Genomic DNA, 17,227 nt, shown 5'->3' on the forward strand with positions numbered 1-17,227 from the left:
CCGGCGGCGAGTACGGGGAGTGATAGAAGGAGTAGGATGGCGGTAATTAGTACGGATCAGACAAATAGTGGGGTTTGGTATTGTGAGAGTGCGGGGGGTTTTATGTTGATGGCTGTGGTGATAAAGTTGATGGCCCCAAGGATGGAGGAGATACCGGCTAAGTGGAGTGAGAAGATAGCCAGGTCTACTGAAGCTCCGGCGTGGGCAAGGTTACCTGCTAGGGGAGGGTAGACAGTTCAGCCTGTGCCGGCGCCAGCTTCTACAGTGGATGAGGCTAGTAGGAGGAGGAATGATGGGGGGAGGAGTCAAAAGCTTATGTTGTTTATTCGCGGGAATGCTATGTCGGGGGCACTGATTATGAGGGGGACTAATCAGTTGCCGAATCCTCCGATCATGAGCGGATGCAGTGCAGTGAGTCCAGAGAGTGCACTCGCACCACTGGGCATGCAGTGCAGTGAGTCCAGAGAGTGCACTGGCACCACTGGGGATGCACTTCAGTGACTCCAGAGAGTGCACTGGCACCACTGGGGATGCAGTGCAGTGAGTCCAAAGACTTCACTGGCAAAACTGGGGATGCAGTGCAGTGAGTCCAGAGAGTGCACTGGCACCACTGGGGATGCAGTGCAGTGAGTCCAGAGATTGCACTGGCACCACCGGGGCTGCAGTGCAGTGAGTCCAGAGAGTGCACTGGCACCACTGGGGATGCACTGCAGTGAGTCCAGAGAGTGCACTGGCACCACTGAGAATGCACTACAGTGAGTCCAGAGAGTGCACTGGCACCACTGGGGATGCAGTGCAGTGACTCCAGAGAGTGCACTGGCACCACTGGGGATGCACTGCAGTGAGTCCAGAGAGTGCACTGGCACCACTGAGGCTTCAGTGCAGTGAGACCAGAGAGTGCACTGGCACCACTGGGGATGCACTGCAGTGAGTCCAGAGAGTGCACTGGCACCACTGGGGATGCAGTGCAGTGAGTCCAGAGAGTGCTCTGGCAGCACTGGGGATGCAGTGCAGTGAGTCCAGAGAGTGCACTGGCACCACTGGGGATGCAGTCCAGTGAGTCCAGTGAGTGCACTGGCACCACTGGGGATGCAGCGCAGTGACTGCAGAGAGTACACTGGCACCACTGGGGATGCAGTTCAGTGAGTCCAGAGAGTGCACTGGCACCACCTGTGATGCAGTGCAGTGAGTCCAGTGAGTGCACTGGCACCACTGGGGATGCAGTGCTGTGACTCCAGAGAGCGCACTGGCACCACTGGGTATGCAGTGCAGTCAGTCCAGTGAGTGCACTGGCACCACTGGGGGTGCAGTACAGTGAGTCCAGAGAGTGCACTGACACCACTGGGGATGCAGTGCAGTGAGTCCAGAGAGTGCACTGGCACCACTGGGGATGCACTTCAGTGACTCCAGAGAGTGCACTGGCACCACTGGGGCTTCAGTGCAGTGAGACCAGAGAGTGCACTGGCACCACTGGGGATGCACTGCAGTGAGTCCAGAGAGTGCACTGGCACCACTGGGGATGCACTGCAGTTAGTCCAGAGAGTGCACTGTCACCACTGGGGATGCAGTACAGTGAGTCCAGAGAGTGCACTGGCACCAGTGGGGATGCAGTACAGTGAGTCCACAGAGTGCACTGGCACCACTGGACATGCAGTGCAGTGAGTCCAGAGAGTGCACTGGCACCACTGGGGATGCACTTCAGTGACTCCAGAGAGTGCACTGGCACCACTGGGGATGCAGTGCAGTGAGTCCAAAGACTTCACTGGCACCACTGGGGATGCAGTGCCGTGAGTCCAGAGAGTGCACTGGCACCACTGGGGATGCAGTGAAGTGAGTGCAGAGAGTACACTGGCACCACTGGGGATGCACTGCAGTGAGTCCAGAGAGTGCACTGGCACCACTGGGGATGCACTACAGTGAGTCCAGAGAGTGCACTGGCACCACTGGGGATGCAGTGCAGTGAGTCCAGAGAGTGCACTGGCACCACTGGGGATGCAGTGCAGTGAGTCCAGTGAGTGTACTGGCACCACTGGGGATGCACTTCAGTGAGCCCAGAGAGTGCACTGGCACCACTGAGAATGCACTTCAGTGAGTCCAGAGAGTGCACTGGCACCACTGGGGATGCACTGCAGTGAGTCCAGAGAGTGCACTAGCACCACTGGGGATGCAGTGCAGTGAATCCTGTGAGTACACTGGCACCACTGGGGATGCAGTGCAGTGAGTCCAGAGAGCTCACTGGCACCACTGGGGATGCAGTGCAGTGAGTCCAGAGAGTGCACTGGCACCACTGGAGATGCAGTACAGTGAGTCCAGTGAATGCACTGGAACCACTGGGGATGCAGTGCAGTGAGTCCAGAGAGTGCACTGGCACCACTGGTGATGCAGTACAGTGAGTCCAGTGAGTGCACTGGTACCACTGGGCCTGCAGTGCAGTGAGTCCAGAGAGTGCACTGGCACCACTGGGGAAGCAGTGCAGTGAGTCCAGAGAGTGCAGTGGCACCACTGGGGATGCAGTACAGTGAGTCCAGTGAGTGCACTGGCACCACTGGGGATGTAGTGCAGTGACTCGAGACAGTGCACTGGCACCACTGGGGATGCAGTGCAGTGAGTCCAGAGAGTGCACTGGCACCACTGGGGATGCAGTGCAGTGAGTCCAGAGAGTGCACTGGCAGCAGTGGGGATGCAGTGCAGTGAGTCCAGAGACTTCACTGGCACCACTGGGGATGCAGTGCAGTGAGTCCAGAGAGTGCACTGGCACCACTGGGGATGCAGCGCAGTGAGTCCAGAGACTTCACTGGCACCACTGGGGATGCACTGCAGTGAGTCCAGAGAGTGCATTGGCACTACTGGGGATGCAGTGCAGTGAGTCCAGAGAGTGCACTGGCACCACTGGGGATGCACTGCTGTGAGTCCAGAGAGTGCACTGGCACCACTGGGGATGCAGTACAGTGAGTCCAGAGAGTGCACTGGCACCACTGGGGATGCAGTGCAGTGAGTCCAGAGAGTGCACTGGCACCACTGGGGATGCACTACAGTGAGTCCAGAGATTGCACTGGCACCACTGGGGATGCAGTGCAGTGAGTCCAGAGAGTGCACTGGCACCACTGGGGATGCAGTGCAGTGAGTCCAGAGAGTGCACTGGCACCACTGGGGATGCACTTCAGTGAGTACAGAGAGTGCACTGACACCACTGCGGATGCAGTGCAGTGAGTCCAGAGAGTGCACTGGCACAACTGGGGATGCAGTGCAGTGAGTCCAGAGAGTGCTCTGGCACAACTGGGGATGCACTTCAGTGAGTCCAGAGAGTACACTGGCACCATTGGGGATGCAGTGCAGTGAGTCCAGAGAGTGCACTGGCACCACAGGGGATGCAGTGCATTGAGTCCAGAGAGTGCACTGGCACCACTGGTGCTGCAGTCCAGTGAGTCCAGTGAATGCACTGGCACCACTGGGGATGCTGTGCAGTGAGTGCAGAGAGTGCACTGGCACCACCTGTGTTGCAGTACAGTGTGTCCAGTGAGTGCACTGGCACCACTGGGGATTCAGTGCTGTGACTCCGGAGAGCGCACTGGCACCACTGGGGATGCAGTGCAGTCAGTCCAGTGAGTGCACTGGCACCACCTGGGATGCAGTGCAGTGAGTGCAGAGAGTGCAATGGCACCACTGGTGATGCACTTCAGTGAGTCCAGAGAGTGCACTGGCACCACTGGGGATGCAGTGCAGTGAGTCCAGAGATTGCACTGGCACCACTGGGGATGCAGTGCTGTGACTCCAGAGAGCGCACTGGCACCACTGTGGATGCAGTGCAGTGAGTGCAGAGAGTGCACTGGCACCACTGGGGATGCAGTGCAGTGAGTCCAGAGAGTGCACTGGCACCACTGGGGATGCAGTGCAGTGAGTCCAGAGAGTGCACTGGCACCACTGGGGATGCACTGCAGTGAGTCCAGAGAGTGCACTGGCACCACTGGTGATGCAGTGCAGTGAGTCCAGAGAGTGCACTGGCACCACTGGGGATGCAGTGCCGTGAGTCCAGAGAGTGCACTGGCACCACTGGGGATGCACTGCAGTGAGTCCAGCGAGTGCACTGGCACCACTGGGGATGCAGTGCTGTGACTCCAGAGAGCGCACTGGCACCACTGGGGATGCAGTGCAGTGAGTGCAGAGAGTGCACTGGCACCACTGGGGATGCACTTCAGTGAGTTCAGAGAGTGCACTTGCACCACTGGGGATGGGTTTGAAGCCAACTGCATTAACCGCTCATGCTTCTTTCTTATGAGACGTTAGTAAACCAATTACATAGCCTTGTCAAGACTAAATCACAGGTCAAAATCCTGTACATCTCATGTGGCCAACCACTCCCAACTAGGATTCCAAGAACCAGGAGGTTCGGTGAAAATAGGGCTAGTGCTATTAGAGGGGTGATTATTAGGGTAAGCCCTAAGCTGTCTTTAATGGAGAAGTATGGGTGGAATGGGATTTTGTCGCAGTCTGATACGATTCCTAGTGGGTTATTTGAGCCTGATTCGTGTAGGAAGGTTAGGTGGACTAGGGTGATTCCTGCAATTAGGAAGGGCAGTAGGAAGTGGATGGCGAAGAATCGGGTTAAGGTTGGATTGTCTACTGAGAATCCTCCTCAGGCTCATTCTACTAGAGTTTGCCCAATGTACGGGATGGCTGAGAATAGGTTGGTGATTACGGTGGCCCCTCAGAATGACATTTGTCCTCATGGTAGGACATACCCTACGAAGGCAGTTGCTATTAGGGTGAGTAGGAGGATTACTCCTGTGTTTCAGGTTTCTTTGTATAGGTAGGAGCCGTAGTAGAGGCCTCGTCCGATGTGTAAGTAGATGCAGATAAAGAAGAGCGAAGCACCGTTGGCGTGGAGGTTGCGGATGAGCCATCCGTACTGGACGTCTCGGCATGTGTGAGCTACTGAGGAGAAGGCGAGTGAAGTGTCTGCGGTGTAGTGTATGGCTAGTAGCAGGCCTGTTAGGATTTGTGTGGCTAAGCAGATGGCTAGAAGGGAGCCGAAGTTTCATCAGGCAGAGATGTTGGAGGGGGCGGGTAGGTCGATTAGGGAGTTGTTGATTATTTTTAGTAGGGGATGGGATTTGCGGATGTTAGGGGCCATTAGTGAGTCTGTGTGTTATTAGGATTATTACCAGGATGGAGAGGGCGAAGGATCCTAGGTAGGCCTTAATTAGCCCTGTGTGTATTGAGGTTGCGGCTTTGCTTGCGGCTACTTGTAGTTCAGCAAGGCCCTCTGGCCCTATTTTTTTGAGTCAGGAGAGGTCGATCAAGTGTAGGGCAATGTTTTGTCCCTTTTCTAGTAGGTTTTTGGAGAAGAATCGGTGTACTAGGGGGTTGAAGTACCCTAATGCAGAGGAGAAGTTTATGAGGGGGTTTGGTTTGGGGTGAGTGAGGGTGTGTGTTATGTTCGATAGTTCTAGGGCTAGGATGATTCCTAGGATTGTTATGAGGATGGCAGCGGTTTTGGTGATAAGGGGTATGGTTATTGGGGGGGTTTTGGTTGGTGTGATGAAAGAGGTAATGATTATTCCTGCTGTAATGCTGCCTAGGGCGAGTCGGGTTAGGGGGGCGGTGATTAGTGGGTTGTTTTCGTTTATTGATACTATTGGGGGGATTCGGGTTTGTCCAGCTTGGACTAGGATGGTTATGCGGATGCTGTAGGTTGCGGTGAATGCTGTGGCTATAAGGGTTAGGAGTAGGGCTCAAGTATTTAGGTATGATGTGTTTAAGCTTTCGATGATGAGGTCTTTTGAGTAGAATCCGGCTAGGAATGGGGTTCCTATCAGCGCCAGGTTTCCGATGGTTAGGCAGGAAGTAGTGACTGGGAGTATTTTCTGTAGGCCTCCTATCTTTCGGATATCTTGTTCTCCGTTTAGGTTGTGGATGATAGACCCTGAGCATAGGAATAGTATGGCTTTAAAGAAGGCATGGGTTGAGATGTGTAGGAAGGCTAGTTGTGGGAGGTTTAGTCTGATAGTGACTATTATTAGTCCTAGTTGGCTGGATGTTGAGAAAGCAATGATTTTTTTGATGTCATTTTGGGTTAGGGCGCATGTGGCAGCGAATAGGGTTGATAGAGCACCTAGGCATAGGCAGGCAGTTAGGGCTGTCTGGTTGGTGGCTAGCAGGGGGTGCATGCGGATGAGCAGGAAGATTCCGGCTACTACTATGGTACTGGAGTGCAGTAGGGCTGATACTGGGGTGGGGCCTTCTATTGCTGCGGGCAGTCATGGGTGGAGTCCAAATTGGGCGGATTTTCCTGCGGCTGCGAGGATTAATCCTATGAGGGGGAGGATTGGGGTTTGGTGGGGGTGTACGGCTTGTTGGATCTCTCAGGTGTTGAATGTTGAAGCTAGTCATGCTATGCTCAGGATCAGTCCGATGTCTCCGATTCGGTTGTAGATTACGGCTTGTAGGGCGGCGGTGTTGGCATCTGCTCGGCCTTGTCATCAGCCGATGAGAAGGAAGGACATGATTCGTACTCCTTCCCAGCCTACGAATAGGAGGAATATGTTGTTTGCGGTTGTTAGGAGGAGTATGGCGACTAGGAATGTCAGTAGGTAGGTGAAAAATTTTGTTACGTATGGCTCTGAGGCCATGTATCATATGGCGAATTGTAGGATTGATCATGTTACAAATAGGGCGATTGGAAGAAATGTTATTGAGTATTGGTCTATTTTTAGGCTCAGGGGGATTTTAAAGTTTATAATGAATTTTCACTCCCAGTGGCAGGTGACAGATTCTACTCCCGAGTAGATGAATGCGGTTGTAGGGGCTAGGCTAATTAGGAATGCGGTTTTAACAGCGCGGGTGGTGGCTTGTGGGGTGTTTTTAAAGTTTTTAAATAGAAATGGCAGGATGATTGGGGTTAGGAGGATTGTCAGCGTGAGTAGTGTGAGGGAGTTGATTAGTAGTGTGGGGTTCACTACTTTTACTTGGATTTGCACCAAGATGGGTGGTTCCTAAGACCAGTGGATTGCTGTTATCCTTTAAAAGTAAGGGGGCTGAGGTTTTAGGCTCAGATGTAAGAGTTAGCAGCTCTTGTTGGTTAAACCCTCCCCTCGGCAGGTAAGAAGGTTTGAACTTCTATTCTTAGAATCACAGTCTAATGTTTGGTTTAAACTATACTTGCATGAGGGGATTCCGGAGATCAGTTCGGGTTTGAGGATTAGGAGGAATATTGGGATAATGTGGAGTGTTATGAGCAGGTGTTCTCGCGTGGTTGAGTTTTGCATAGATGTGATGTGGGAGGGGAATGAGCCTCGTTGGGTCATTAGTAGTATGAATAAGGTGTAGGAGGCGGTTAGTAGGGTTGCGATTCCTGTTAGGATGATCGTGAAGGCAGATCAGTTGAATAAGGTGATTATAATGGTTAGCTCTGCTATGAGGTTTGTTGTTGGGGGTAAGGCTATGTTTGTTAGATTGGCCAGCAATCATCAGGTAGCTATGAGTGGTAGGAGAGGTTGTAGGCCTCGTGTGAGTAGTAGAATTCGGCTGTGCGTACGTTCATAGTTTGTGTTGGCTAGGCAGAATAGTATGGAGGAAGTTAGTCCATGGGAAATTATTAGGATCATTGCCCCTGAGAATGATCAGTGGGTTTGGATTATTCCTGCGGCGATAACTAGGCCTATGTGGCTAACGGATGAATAAGCGATTAGTGATTTTAGGTCTGTCTGTCGTAGGCAGATTGAGCTAGTCATTAGGGCGCCTCATAGGGCCAGGGTTAGGAAGGGGTAGTGCAGGAGGTTGGACAGTGGGCCCATAAATAGAGTGACTCGTATAATTCCGTATCCTCCTAGCTTTAGTAGTAGGGCGGCGAGGAGTATTGAGCCTGCGATGGGTGCTTCTACGTGGGCTTTTGGCAGTCAGAGGTGTAGGCCGTATAGTGGGGCTTTTACTATGAATGCTATGAGCAGTGCTAGACCTGATAGTATTCCTGTCCATGAGGTGGATAGGGTTGGGTGGGTTAGTTGTAGGGTTGGCAGGTGCAGGGTGCCAATTTTCACGTATAGGTGTATGATTGTGATTAGCAGGGGTAGAGAGCTTACTGGCGTGTAGAATAGCAGGTAGATGCCAGCGCTTAGGCGTTCTGGTTGGTTCCCCCATCGGGTGATTAAGATTAGGGTGGGAATGAGGGTTGCTTCAAATGAGATGTAAAATAGTGCTAGTTCTGTGGTGGAAAAGGCTAGTAGGATGAATGGCTGGACTGCGACTAAGGTTGAGATAAAGATTCGTTTGCGTTGTAGGGGTTCTTGTTGCAGGTGGTTTTGGCTTGCTATGATTATGAGTGGGAGTAGTCAGCAGGATAGTACTAGGAGGGGGGATGAGATTTGGTCAATTCCTGTTCAGTTGGATAAAAATTTGTAGGGGTAGTAGGTTGGGATTAATCACTGTAGGCTTAGGGCAGCGATTAGGAGGCTGTATAAGGTGGTGTTAGTCCATAGAAATTTTGGTGGAGACAGCAGGGCTGTTGGAAGAAGTATGATTGTGGGTAGGATGATTTTTAGCATTGCAGGAGGTTTAGGTTGTGTAGATGGTCGGAGCCATGTGTGCGGGTGGAGGCTACTAGGATGGCCAGGCCTGTGCCCGCCTCACACGCTGAGAAGGTTAGCATGAGAATTGGTACCACGGTGAATGAGGAGACTTGGTTTTCGATGGATCATATTGATAGGCCTACGAATATCGATAATATTATGCTTTCAAGGCATAGTAGGGCGGATACTAGGTGGGTTCGGTGGAAGGCTAGTCCTAGTCCGCTGAAAATGAAGGCTGAGTAGAAGCTTAAATGTAGGGGCGACATAAGAAAGTTACAGGGTTGGCTGTAATCTGCTGGGTCGAAACCAGCTATCTTTTTGGTTAGACTAACTTTCTGTTATTCTGCTCATTCTAGGCCCCCTTGAATTCACTCGTAGGCCAGTCCGAGTGTTAGGAGAAGGAGGATCGCTACAGTTCAGGTGAGGGTCATTAGGGGGGATTGGAGTTGGACGGCTCATGGCAGGGGGAGTAGGAGGGCGATTTCTAGGTCGAATAGGACGAACAGGATGGCTACTGAGGAAGAATCGGACTGAGAATGGTAATCGAGCAGATCCAAGTGGGTCGAATCCACATTCGTACGGTGAGAGTTTCTCTGAGTCGGGGTTTATTTGGGCGAGTCAGAAGTTTAATGCGGTTAGGGCGGCGCTTAGGATTGATGATAGGGCGAATATGAACATGAGTGCGTTCATTGCTCTCCTCTGGGTTTATACCAGATTCTAGAGATTGGAAGTCAATTGTAATTAATATACTAGAAGAGCAAGATCCTCATCAGTAGATGGTTATGTAGAGGAATAGTCAGATGACGTCTACGAAGTGTCAGTATCAGGCTGCTGCCTCGAATCCGAAGTGGTGGTCTGATGTAAAGTGGAACTTGATCAGTCGGAAGAGGCAGACGGTCAGGAAGGAGGATCCGATGATTACGTGGAGTCCGTGGAATCCAGTGGCAACGAAGAAGGTAGATCCGTAGACGCTATCGGCGATTGAGAATGGGGCTTCGTGGTATTCTATTGCTTGTAGGGCTGTGAAGTAGAATCCCAGGAGGATCGTTAGGGTTAGGGCGTGGATGGCGTGTTTTCGGTTTCCTTCTGTGATGCTGTGATGGGCTCACGTTACGGTAACGCCTGAGGCTAGTAGGATGGCTGTGTTTAGTAGGGGGACTTCTATCGGGTTGAGTGGTTTAATTCCTGTTGGGGGTCATTGGCCTCCTAGTTCTGGGGTTGGGGCCAGGCTCGAGTGGAAGAACGCTCAGAAGAACCCTAAGAAGAAGAATGCTTCAGATGTGATGAAAAGGATTATGCCGTATCGTAGGCCTTTTTGGACTGTGGGAGTGTGGTGGCCTTGGAAGGTGCTTTCTCGTACAATGTCTCGTCATCATTGGAGTATTACTAGGAGTATTGAGATGAGGCCTAGGGTTAGTAGTATGGATGAGTTGTAGTGGAATCACATGATTAATCCTGAGGTTGTGAGTAGGGCGGCGGCTGCCCCGAAGATTGGTCAAGGGCTTGGGTCAACTATGTGGTATGAGTGTGCTTGGTGTGCCATTAGATGTTTTCTTGTAAGTATAGGCTTAGAAGGAGCACGAAGACGTAGGCCTGGATTATGGCTACTGCTACTTCTAGGATGGTTAGGAGTAGTAGGATGATTATTGTTAGGATGGATACTGCAGGAAGGGTGGGTATTAATGCAATGGAGGCTGTAGAGATGAGTTGGATGAGTAAGTGTCCTGCTGTAAGGTTGGCTGTAAGGCGGACTCCGAGGGCTAGGGGGCGGATTAGTAGGCTGGTTGTTTCGATCAGGATTAGTGCGGGGATTAGGGGTGTAGGGGTACCTTCGGGTAATAGGTGGGCTAAAGAGGCTGATGGTTGGTTTCGTAGGCCTGTTAGTAGTGTGGCGAGCCATAGTGGGAAGGCTAGGGCTATGTTCATAGATAGTTGGGTGGTTGGGGTGAATGTATATGGAAGGAGGCCTAGAAGGTTGATTGTAAGAAGTATGATTATTAGGGATGTAAATATTATGGCTCATTTGTGGCCATTTTTGTTGAGTGGGACTATTAGTTGTTTTGTGATTAGCTGAAGGAGTCATGTTTGGATAGTAGAAAGGCGGTTGTTGATTCATCGGTTGTTTGGGGACGGGAATAGTAGGGCTGGGAAGAGTAGGGATAGTAGGATTAAGGGGATGCCGAATAGATTGGGGCTGGAAAATTGGTCAAAGAAGCTTAGGTTCATGGTCAGGATCATGGTGTGGGTTTGGTAGTGAGGGAGGTCTTATTTGATGGGGGGTTGGTTGTGGTGAAGGCTAGTAGTTTTGGTTGGATGAGGAGTGCTAGGGTTAATCAGGTTATAATTATGATTGAAAATCATGGTGCGGGGTTAAGCTGTGGCATATCATTAAGGAGGGGGAAGTCCCTCTTTGGCTAGCTTAAAAGGCTAGTGCTGTTGCATAGCTTCTTAATGATTAGGATGATGATAGAAGGGACGATCAGGCCTCGAAATGTGGGAGTGGGGTTGATTCTACTACAATGGGTATGTAGCTGTGATTAGCCCCGCAAATTTCTGAGCATTGTCCGTAAAAAATCCCAGGCCGGGTGGTAATGAATGAAGTTTGGTTTAGTCGGCCTGGGATTGCGTCTGTTTTAACTCCGAGCGTTGGGACTGCTCAGGAGTGGAGTACGTCTCCTGCAGTAATGATCACGCGGATGGGGGATTCTATTGGGATAACTACGCGGTGGTCAACTTCTAGCAGTCGGAAGTGGCCGTTGGGTAAGTCTGGGGTGGGCACTATGTAGGAGTCGAATGATAGGTCTTTGAAGTCTGTGTATTCGTAGCTTCAGTATCATTGGTGGCCGATGGCTTTTAGGGTGAGGTCTGGTTCGTCGATTTTGTCCATTATGTAGAGGATTTGTAGGGATGGGAGGGCGAGGAGTACCAGGACGATAGCAGGTAGGATTGTCCAGATCAGCTCTACTTCTTGGGCGTCTACAGCATTGGACGAGAGTTTTTCTGTTAGTATGTGGGCTAAAAGGTAGAGAACTAGGCTGCAGATAGCTAGGGCAACGATTAGGGCGTGGTCGTGGAATTCAACGAGTTCTTCTATGATGGGTGATGAGGCGTCTTGGAATCCTAGTTGGGAGTGGTTGGCCACATGAGATGTACAGGATTTTTACCTGTGATTTAGTCTTGACAAGGCTATGTAATTGGTTTACTAACGTCTCATAAGAAAGAAGCATGAGCGGTTAATGCAGTTGGCTTGAAACCAGCATGTGAGGGTTCGATTCCTTCCTTTCTTGTACTTGGACGAAGGCCGGTTCCTCGAAAGTATGGTATGGGGGAGGGCAGCCGTGGATTCATTCAACGTTTGTGGTAGTTAGTTCTGGTTGTAGGACTTTTCGTTTGGCTGAAAAGGCTTCTCAGATGATGAATATTAGTATGATTACGGCTACTATTGAGATTAGGGAGCCGATGGAGGAAATGGTGTTTCATAGTGTGTAGGCGTCGGGATAGTCCGAGTATCGTCGGGGTATTCCTGCTAGGCCTAGGAAGTGCTGGGGGAAGAACGTTAGGTTTACTCCTGTAAATATTACCCCGAAGTGGGCTTTTGCTCATGTTTGGTGTAGGGTAAACCCAGTGAGTAGTGGGAATCAGTGAGTAAATCCTGCTAGAATGGCAAAGACGGCGCCTATGGATAGGACGTAGTGGAAGTGGGCAACTACGTAGTACGTGTCGTGCAGGGCGATGTCTAGGGAAGAGTTTGCAAGAACGATTCCTGTTAATCCTCCGATGGTAAATAGGAAGATAAATCCTAGAGCTCATAGTATTGGGGGGGTCTCATTTGATTGTTCCTCCGTGCAGGGTGGCTAGTCAGCTAAATACTTTGATTCCGGTAGGGATGGCAATGATTATAGTGGCTGATGTAAAGTAGGCTCGGGTATCAACGTCTATTCCTACTGTAAACATGTGGTGAGCTCAGACGATGAATCCTAGGAAGCCGATGGATAGTATGGCTCAGACTATTCCCATGTAGCCAAAGGGCTCCTTTTTGCCTGAGTAGTACGTGACTACGTGTGAGATGATTCCAAACCCCGGTAGGATCAGAATATAGACTTCTGGGTGTCCGAAGAATCAGAATAGGTGTTGGTACAGGATTGGGTCTCCTCCTCCAGCGGGGTCGAAGAATGTGGTGTTTAGGTTTCGATCAGTTAGTAATATTGTAATACCGGCGGCGAGTACGGGGAGTGATAGAAGGAGTAGGATGGCGGTAATTAGTACGGATCAGACAAATAGTGGGGTTTGGTATTGTGAGAGTGCGGGGGGTTTTATGTTGATGGCTGTGGTGATAAAGTTGATGGCCCCAAGGATGGAGGAGATACCGGCTAAGTGGAGTGAGAAGATAGCCAGGTCTACTGAAGCTCCGGCGTGGGCAAGGTTACCTGCTAGGGGAGGGTAGACAGTTCAGCCTGTGCCGGCGCCAGCTTCTACAGTGGATGAGGCTAGTAGGAGGAGGAATGATGGGGGGAGGAGTCAAAAGCTTATGTTGTTTATTCGCGGGAATGCTATGTCGGGGGCACCGATTATGAGGGGGACTAATCAGTTGCCGAATCCTCCGATCATGATGGGTATGACTATAAAGAAGCTTATTACAAAGGCGTGAGCGGTAACGATTACATTGTAAATTTGGTCGTCGCCTAGGAGAGTTCCTGGTTGTCCTAGTTCTGCGCGGATTAATAGGCTGAGTGCGGTGCCGACTATTCCTGCTCATGCCCCGAAGATGAGGTACAGGGTGCCAATATCCTTATGGTTAGTGGAAAATAGTCATCGGTTGATGAAGGTGACGGGTAAGATGGCTGAGTGTTGAAGCGTTAGGCTGTAGTCCTTTTTACAGAGGTTTAATTCCTCTTCTTATCGGCTCTGTAGTGAAATTCATGTTGAGTTGCAAGCTCATCGATGCGCACTAGGGTGCGTCAGGGTCTTTGTAGGCAGAAGCCAATTGGTTTAGGCATTTAGCTGTTAACTAGAGTTTTATGGGATCGAAGCCCATCTGTCTAGGGAGGCTTTAGCTTAATTAAAGCGTCTGACTTGCATTCAGAAGATACAGGTTAATATTCTGTAAGTCTTAATGTGCAGAAACTAAGAGGGTTTAACTCTTATTTAAGGCTTTGAAGGCCTTCGGTTTGGGGTGTTATCCTAAGTTTCTAGACAATGGCATGTATTATTGGGGACAGGGGAAGTAAGAGGATTGATAGTGAGGCAAGGACCGCAGTAGGTGTGCTTGGGGCTTTGCTAGTGTATCATTGTTTTATGTGGTTAGAGGAGTTGGGGGGAAGGGTAATTGTTGAGTGGTATGCGAGGCGTAGGTAGAAGAAGAGGCTGAGCAGTGATAGCATGGCAATTGCCATGGCTGCTGGTGTTATTTCCTGTTTAGTTAGTTCTTGGATGATAAGTCACTTTGGTATAAAGCCTGTTAATGGGGGGAGGCCTGCTAGGGATAAAAGTACTAGTATTAGGGTGGCGTTTAGCACTGGGGTTTTTGTTCATGAGGTTGTGATCATGGATAGGTTAAGGGCTTTGATTTTGTTAAGGGCTAGGAATACGGCTGATGTTATGATTGTGTATAGGTAGAAGGTAAGTAAGGCCAATTTGGGGCTGTAAACTAGGATGATGGCGATTCAGCCTAAGTGGGAGATGGACGAGAAGGCTAGGATTTTGCGTGTTTGTGTTTGGTTCAGTCCTATTCAGCCTCCTAGTGCTGTTGAGGCTAGGGCCATGGCGGTGAGTAGAGCTGGGTCGAGGGATTTGGATGTTAGTAGGAGCAGGGTTAGTGGGGGGAATTTTATGAGGGTCGAGAGTAGCAGGGCTGTTATTAGTGGCGATCCTTGTAGTACTTCTGGGAATCAGAAGTGAAATGGCACTAGGCCCAGTTTAATAGCGATTGCTGCTGTCAGTAGTAGACAGGAGGTTGGGTGGTTTATTTGTGTGATGTCTCATTGGCCGGTGACTCAGGCATTGGTTATGCTAGAGAATAGGACCAGGGCGGAAGCAGCTGCTTGGGTTAGGAAGTATTTCGTTGCGGCTTCTACTGCTCGTGGGTGGTGGGATTTGGCAATTAGGGGAATGATGGCTAGTGCGTTGATCTCCAGTCCTGTCCAGGCCAGAACTCAGTGGTTGCTGGAAATTGTGATTGTGGTGCCCAAGATGAGGCTGAAGGTTATGATTGGGGTCGCGTAAGGGTTCATTAGTAGAGGAGGGGGTTAAACCATCATTTTCGGGGTATGGGCCCGATAGCTTGATTAGCTGACTCTACTAGAAAATAATATAAGGGAAGTATGGAGAATTTTGATTTCTCTTGTGTGGGTTCAATTCCTACTTTTCTAAGGTCAACAGGAAATGAGAGGGCTGTTATACCTCTATGTTCACTTTATCATAGTGACCCTTTGTAGTTCAGGCACATTTCCTTATGTAAGGAGGTAGGCCTGCATAGCAGATAGGTATGCTGATGTGTCAGAGGCACAGAGCTAGTGTGAGGGGTAGGAAGTTTTTTCATAGTAGGTGCATTAGTTGGTCATATCGGAATCGTGGGTATGAAGCTCGGACCCATAAGAAACCAGAAGATAGTAGGAGGACTTTTGTGGCTAGGATGACGGGGAATAGTTCTGTGGGTGGCCCTAGGGCGCTTGGGTTTAGGAATATGATGGCTGTAAGTGTATTTATTAGCATAATGTTCGCATATTCAGCTAGGAAGAATAAGGCGAAGGGTCCTGCGGCGTATTCAACGTTAAACCCTGAGACTAGCTCAGATTCACCCTCTGTGAGGTCAAAAGGAGCTCGGTTTGTCTCTGCTAGGGTGGATACGTATCATATTATTGCTAGGGGTCATGAGGAGAAAATGAAGTATAGAGGCTCCTGTGCGACGGCAAAGGAGCTGAGTGTGTAGCTTCCGCTTAGTATGATTATTGATAGCAGGATTATGGCCAGTGTCACTTCGTATGAAATGGTCTGTGCTACTGCCCGTAGGGCTCCGATTAGTGCGTATTTTGAGTTCGAGGCTCAGCCTGATCATAGGACTGAGTAGACGGCTAGGCTTGACATGGCTATTAGGAAGAGAACTCCGAGGTTTAGATCTGCTAGGGGAAATGGGAGTGGTAGTGGTGCTCAAGTGGTGAGGGCTAGGACAAGGGCTAGTATTGGTATCAGAATGAATAGAAGTGGGGAAGAGGTAGAGGGTCGGATGGGCTCTTTGGTAAATAGTTTCAGTCCGTCCGCAAATGGTTGAAGTAGGCCAAAAGGCCCGACAACGTTAGGGCCTTTGCGGGATTGTATGTAGCTTAGGATTTTCCGTTCTACTAGGGTTAGGAAGGCTACGGCAATCAGGATTGGGATGATGTATAGGAGGGATATAACGAGGCAGCTTAGTGTTGTTATTTGAATCATGGGTGAAGCTAGGGAGAGGATTTGAACCTCTGGGGAAAGGGCTTAAGCCTTCTGCACTTGCCGGGCTCTGCCACTCTAGCTGGTCCTTTTCTAGGATTGAAAGTGGTGGGGGAAGGCCCTCTTCACGGTTTAGTTGGTTTCACTGCTTAGAGGGGGGGGGCGTGCTTGTGGTATTGGCCCCACTTTCCCGGTCCTTTCGTACTGGGGAGAGTGTGTCATAGATAGAAACCGACCTGGATTGCTCCGGTCTGAACTCAGATCACGTAGGACTGTTAATCGTTGAACAAACGAACCCTTAATAGCGGCTGCACCATTAGGATGTCCTGATCCAACATCGAGGTCGTAAACCCCCCTGTCGATATGGGCTCTTGAGGGGGATTGCGCTGTTATCCCTGGGGTAGCTTGGTCCATTAATCAATTATATTGGGTCTGGTCACTGTTAGCACTTTGAGGGGTAGCTCTAGGTAAAGAGGTATGGTCTTGTTTTTGGAGGATTTGTTCTCCTCCAAGGTCGCCCCAACCGAAAAATATCGACCAGGCTCTGCGATGGTAGTGGCCCCAGTGGGGTTGATTGAGGATTCGCGGTGGTCGTTGATTTTTAAGTTCCACAGGGTCTTCTCGTCTTATGTTCACATCCCCGCTTTTGCACGGGGAGATCAATTTCACTGATTATCTGTGAGAGACAGTTAAGACCTCGTTTAGCCATTCATACAAGTCTCGATTTATGGGACAATTGATTGCGCTACCTTTGCACGGTTAGGATACCGCGGCCGTTAAACCTAAGTCACCGGGCAGGCATCACCTTCAATACTTGTTTAATTTGCTGAAGGCTATGTTTTTGGTAAACAGTCGGGCCTTATTAATTTGCCGAGTTCCTTTCACAGATTTTAATCGCTCTTATAGGCGCTCCTGAGTCGGGTTAACAGGGTTAGTTAATACGTGGTCTTGTAGGGGTTTTTGTATCTGTCTAGGTCTGTTAATAATGTTTCTATGTAAGCTTGCGCCGTTAGAGGGGTGTGGCCCTGAGTTACTTATTTTAGCATTAATTCTCCTATATTCATAGGTTGACCTGTTTGTGATAAGGGAATCATCTTATTTTGGTATTTTTAGGTGGTGGAGCTTTGACGCACTCTTTTTTGATGGCTGCTTTAGGGCCCACGGTAGGATCAGTAGTAAGAATTATCCGCTAGTCGAGGTTGTGTCCTTTTTTAATGGAGCTGTCCCTCCATTAAATAGCT

General features: G+C 50.0%; 1 long non-coding RNA gene across 1 annotated transcript in view; it reads right to left on the minus strand.

Moving 5' to 3' along the window:
• Positions 1–11,009: 11,009 nt before the first annotated feature.
• Positions 11,010–17,227, minus strand: part of LOC308200503 — an 88,328-nt gene continuing 82,110 nt past the window's right edge. Inside the window, exon 2 of the long non-coding RNA XR_013955638.1 lies at positions 11,010–13,194. This is a non-coding gene — a long non-coding RNA (uncharacterized lncRNA). The remainder of the gene's footprint in view (positions 13,195–17,227) is intronic.

Source organism: Anser brachyrhynchus, assembly GCF_964034855.1.
Source record: "Anser brachyrhynchus genome assembly, chromosome: 10".
Taxonomy (NCBI): Eukaryota; Metazoa; Chordata; class Aves; order Anseriformes; family Anatidae; genus Anser; species Anser brachyrhynchus.